This window comes from Mauremys reevesii, linkage group 6 (assembly GCF_016161935.1).
Source record: "Mauremys reevesii isolate NIE-2019 linkage group 6, ASM1616193v1, whole genome shotgun sequence".
NCBI classification, from domain to species: Eukaryota; Metazoa; Chordata; order Testudines; family Geoemydidae; genus Mauremys; species Mauremys reevesii.
In genome coordinates this window covers 18086796-18092795 of record NC_052628.1, presented here as the reverse complement: position 1 = coordinate 18092795, position 6000 = coordinate 18086796, and positions in this window count along the sequence as shown.

Here is a 6000-nt window from a genome sequence, read left to right as displayed (position 1 = left end):
ACTGTCACAGGAAAGATCTGCCTATTTCCAAATTCAGGACTGAAGTTATTCAACTCATTTCTGCATTACACAAAAGCCGTGAGATGACAAGACAGTAAGACAGATAGGTTCTGTTAACTGAAGATTGTGGGGAACGAACAGTGGACAGCTCAAGCAGTGACACCAGGGTCATGGTGAGCTGGGAAGCAGTGCAACAGCAACAAATGGTCCGCTCCTTTCCCTGTGAAGAGCGGCTTCCCCCTACTATGCGAGTCATTCCCATGATAATGATTGACAAAGTATTTTGGGTAAGGACACAGTAATGAAAACAAAAGAAAAAGCACTACTGTGCTAATAAACACCACCCTATATCGAAAACTTACTGACCGCTACACTTACCTACATGCCTCCAGCTTCCATCCAGGACACATCACACGATCCATTGTGTACAGCCAAGCTCTAAGATACAACCACATTTGCTCCAATCCCTCAGACAGAGACAAATGCCTACAAGATCTCTATCAAGCATTCTTAAAACTACAATACCCACCTGCTGAAGTGAAAAAACAGATTGACAGAGTCAGAAGAGTATCCAGAAGCCACCTACTACAGGACAGGCCCAACAAAGAAAATAACAGAACGCCACTAGCCGTCACCTTCACCCCCCAAATAAAACCTCTCCAGCGCATCTTCAAAGATCTATAACCTATCCTAAAAGATGATCCCTCACTCTCACAGATCTTGGGAGACAGACTAGTCCTCGCTTACAGACAGCCCCCCAACCTGAAGCAAATACTCACTAGCAACCGCACACCATACAACATAAACACTAACCCAGGAACCTATCATTGCAACAAAGCCTGATGCCAACTCTGTCCACGTATCTATTCAAGTGACACCATCATAGGACCTAATCACATGAGCCACACCATCAGGGGCTTGTTCACCTGCACATCTACCAATGTGATATATGCCATCATGTGCCAGCAATGCCCCTCTGCCATATACATTAGCTAAACCAGACAGTCTCTACACAAAAGAATAAATGGACACAAATCTGACATCAGGAATCATAACATTCAAAAACTTATTTTGCATTCTTATTCCCCCCCGACACACACACTGTTCCTTACATCTCCTTGTCAATTGCTGGAAATGGGCCATTTTCATTATCACTACAAACAGTTTTTTCTCTCCTGCTGATAACAGCTCACCTTAACTGATCACTCTCCTTATAGTGTGTATGGTAACACCCATTGTTTCATGTTCTCTGTATATATATATATCTTCCTATTGTATTTTCCACAACATGCATCCAATGAAGTGGGCTGTAGCCCATGAAAGCTTATGCTCAAATAAATTTGTTAGTCTCTAAGGTGCCACAAGTACTCCTGTTCTTTTTGTGGATACAGACTAACACAGCTGCTACTCTGAAACCATTCAAAAACCAGTGGGAGAACACTTCAACATCTCTAACCACTCAGTGACAGACTTGAAGATGGCAATTTTACAACAAAAAAACTTCAAAAACAGACTCCAAAGGGAGACAGCTGAACTTGAATTAATATGCAAATTAGATACAATTAACTTAGGTTTGAACAGAGACTGGGAATGGTTGGGCCATTACACTAACTGAATCTATTTCCCCATGTTAAGTATTCTTACACCTTCTATGGGTCATCTCGATTATCACTTCAAATTTTTTTTCTCCTGCTTATGCCTATCACCTGCTCAAAGCCAAAGTCCAAAGGATGCTATGTGACATCAGAAACAAATAGTGGAGCATTGTTCCAACAGTTTTTAAAACCTCAGCTGGGATGCCATCTTGGCCTGGTGCCTTGTGATTTTTTGTCTTGGTGATGGCATGCCAGACTTCCTCAAAAGATAGAGGATCAGCAAGGTGTTCCATTGCTGAGCATCGGGGAATGAACTCGATGGTGTCTTCAGAGACTGAATTCACAGTTGAGCAGGCTCTCAAAGTGCTCCTTTCAGCATTGTTTAATGGCTGCATTGTCTTTGAGGAGGGTAAAGCCATCCTGGGAATGTAAGGGGGTTGGGCCTTTGGAGCTTGGTCCGTATATAGCTTTTGTTGCTTGATAGAAGCTTCTCACGTCATCTTGGTCTACAAAACTCTGGATCTCAGAGGTCTTCTCTTGCCACCATTTGTTTCTGATGTCACGTAGCTTCCTTTGGACTTCAGCTTTGAGCAGGTGATAGGCCTCATGTTTTTGTTAATTAGAGGAATCATTTTGCTAGTAACAGAATGCATTTCTTTTCTATTGAATTAATGCTAGGATTTCCTCATTGTTTTCATCAAACCAGTCTTGATGCCGATCAGTGGAATAGGCTATGGTTTCAGCACGTGCACTGTGAATGTTATTTTTAAGCTGATCCCAGTGCTCTTGAATGTCAGTGATGTCAGGCAAGTTAGAGAGTTTCTCAGACAAGTGTTGCTGGAAAGTCTCACAGCAGGCTTGGTCTTTAAATGCTTTGATGTTGTATCGCTTTCACTTAGTCTTACAATTACGAGTGGTTTGAACACGCTTTTTTCAATATATGGACATTTTTGTATAATTTGCAAAACTTGAGTTATACATTGTTATCTATAGACAACTTCAAAGACTTAAAGACTATTGGAACTTTTTTATAAGCATCCTGACTGATGCTTAATATGCCTCTTTGGCAGGTCAAACAGCTATTGTTTCTATAGATCAAGTATTAATTCCATTTTACAGTTTCTAAAGTTGAATCCTTACAGTTCCCTGTAAGCTGCGCATTTGGGTGGCTGCCCAAGAGAGATTCAAGGGCTGCCCAGTTGATTAGCAGAGCGTGTACATCCGGCAGTGTGTGTTCAGGTGCCTCTCCCCCTGCTGCTTTGCAGCCACGTTGCTCTGCCTTGCATCTTCTCCCAAGACCCGCCTGATGGCTGTGCAAAGTGGCGGGGAAGGGTCAGGGTGTCCCCCTCCCACCACCCCTGTATCCCATCTTTGCAGAGCAGGAGAGAGAGAACAGCCTGTCTCAGGAGGACTAGAAGCTGCTGTGGTCTGAAGTGATTGAGTGCCTTTCTTAAAGAGACAGCACATGGTTTCTCAGACTTCCCCAGCAACCAGCTCACCCAGTCTCTCTGTCTGTCTGTCTGCATGTGTGTGAGAGAGAGACACACACACACACTCTCTCTCTCCCCCTCTCCCCATGTACCCCATCTCCACAGAGCAGGGGAGGAGAGACAGGGCTCAGGACAGGTTTCAGTGAGTGCCTTAAACAGTGCATGGCATCTCTCAGAAACTTCCTCAGCAGCCAGCATACAAACTGTCTGTCTGTCTCTCTCTCTCTCTCTCACACACACACAGTCTCTTGCACTCACCTCCCAACACATACCTGTATTATTATTGTTGTTACTATTGTTATTGTTGTCTTGATACTATCCTGCAATGCACATATATTCTCTATAATTTTATTCTTTCAAAGTTTGTTAGTTTTTTGTCTGGTCTGTGCATTTCATAATTTTTCTCTTACACTTAAATTTAATTCTTTGAGTAGTGAGTTCTAAAATACCTAACCTGTCCTGGCTGGAGTAATTATCCTATTGTAACTTTTTAATAATATATATCTAGGTTTTTTGTTTCTACCAGTGGCGCACATCCACACATACCTCGGTGCACATAAAATTTATTCCGCACATGGATGGAAAAATTAGAGGGAACATTGACCCTACCTGTCAATTTCCTTTTTCTTCAAGTGTTGTAGCCCTGTCAGTCCTAGTATATGAAAGAGACTAGGTGGATGAGGTAATATCTCTTATCGGACCAAAGTTTTGAGCTCTGAAGAGCTCTATGTAGTCTGAAAACTTGGTCTGATAAAAGATACTACCTCACCCAACTTGTCTCTCTCAATTTACTTTTGTAAATTTTCATTTAAGGAGATTTAGTTACCAGGAAGAAACTCATTACACAACCCTCTTTGTAAAATTCAATCATCCTGAGCTACCAAACAGATTGACTGAATCAGAAATGATTTTATATTATTTTTTACAAGTGAGGAGGCACAATAATTACTCTAATAAGTCTTCTCTGACAAATCCTCATCTTTGTAAGCATGATTTTTTATTAGGATAATTTCCCAACAGGATGCAAAGGTGGTACTTAACCAACTATAATGCTCTTTCCCTTCTCCAGGGTTGTTGTAACCACATATTCTATTCAGCTCATATGAGCTACCAGCATGACTGGCGCCCACTAATCTGTATCAACATAGGGGATCTAAGATTTCTTTATCCAAAAATGTATTACTATTCCAGTGGAGAGATGCGCACAACCTGTTTGGTTGAGTCTGTTTTGTCTTCAAAATGTATAACATTTCTGATTGTAGGCGCTTGGCACCTGGGGCCCATTTTTATGGAAAACTCCTATAGTCACTTTTCTGTAATATCAGATGCTTTGGGATTCTCATCTTGTATTCAAGATACATGGAGAGTGGTTGTACCTTGTTGCTTTCTATTTTTTTTTTTTTTGGAAAATCAGCAATTGGATGTGCTAATTGTGTGCCCTATTAAAGGTATACTGACTTGTAAACTCCTCAGAGTCAAAGGACATTATTCTCCACTGCTTTAACCCTTGTGGAAACATTTATACCCACAGCAAATAAATGCAAAGTAGGTGTACAATGCTAAAAAAACCAAAATGGCCGTGTTTTACATCCACTTTGCAGAGATATGAATGAGTGTGCAAAGCAGAGAATCAGGTCAACACCTTCCCTGTCAGTTTTTTTCCTTTGTCACACTAAATCTATGGAAAAATAGCATCATATTTCCTGTGAAGTCTTGAGATCTTCAGTATAATCATCTTTGACAATCAAAGATAGTCTTAATACAGCTACTAAGTAGGGTCTACTACATCATCTGGTATCGTCATTGGTGTACTTACAGTGTATTGCTACATAAAAGCTTTTACAGACCGTCTTTTCCAGTAGAACAGTCCTCTCATTTATTGGACCCTGATTCTACATCCAGACATTTTACTCAATACATTTGTATAATCCAAACTTTTGAACACACGTACAGAGCCAGAAGTTCTCATATTATGACAATCACCAGACTTCCTTTTGTAAAGTAACAGATACAGTAAAGTGGTATTTAAAGTCATTGCAACTGTAGGTTTTCCCATCTACTTACTCATTAACTTGCAGGGAGCCAAGAGGGGGAAATTATTAGATCTCCTTTCTATTACTAATCATCCTATTTTTCTTTTAGTATCTTTCAGTTCTTCAAATTGGCAGCTTTGAGTTTATCCAAATCTGTTGTACAGTGAGGTCTCATATGTACATGTGACAGGGGCTTGCAAGAAAATTTTGTTTTCATTTGGAGATACGTATGTTTCATCTGGTGTTTTATTTACAGAGAATTTAGTAATGATACAATGTTGACTTGATAGCCTAGGAGACTGGACTAGTTACAGAACAAGTACAGCTTATAGAGCTGCTGTAAAGGCTTCCTACAAATATCTTGTCAATATATCTCAACCCAGACCTTGAGGGACCACATATAGGGGTGTGGTGACTGCTCAGATTTCATTCCCATCTAATTCTTGTCTTTTCAGTAATAAATAAATGTAATTTAAAAAAAATGTATTTTAATGTGGACACAAGTTCACACACAACTTGACTGACACCAACTTTTTCACTGACCATTGACAGATGACATTACTACCCTGGGACAGATTCAAGCAAGCAGACGCAGGTCAAAGGATTTGGGCCCAATTCATGAGTCTGGTACATATCCTTTTGTGCTGTTCTACTAGTTTGATAGGGCTATAAAACAAGTAAAGTAGAAAGCTGGGAATTCCACTGTATATAGGGAATGGCTAGAGTATCTCTATACCTCTACCCCGATAGAACTCTCTCCTCGGGAGCCAAAAAAATCTTACCACGTTATAGGTGAAACTGCGTTATATTGAACTTGCTTTGATCCACCGGAGTGTGCAGCTCCACCTCCTTGGAACGCTGCTTTACCGCGTTATATCCAAA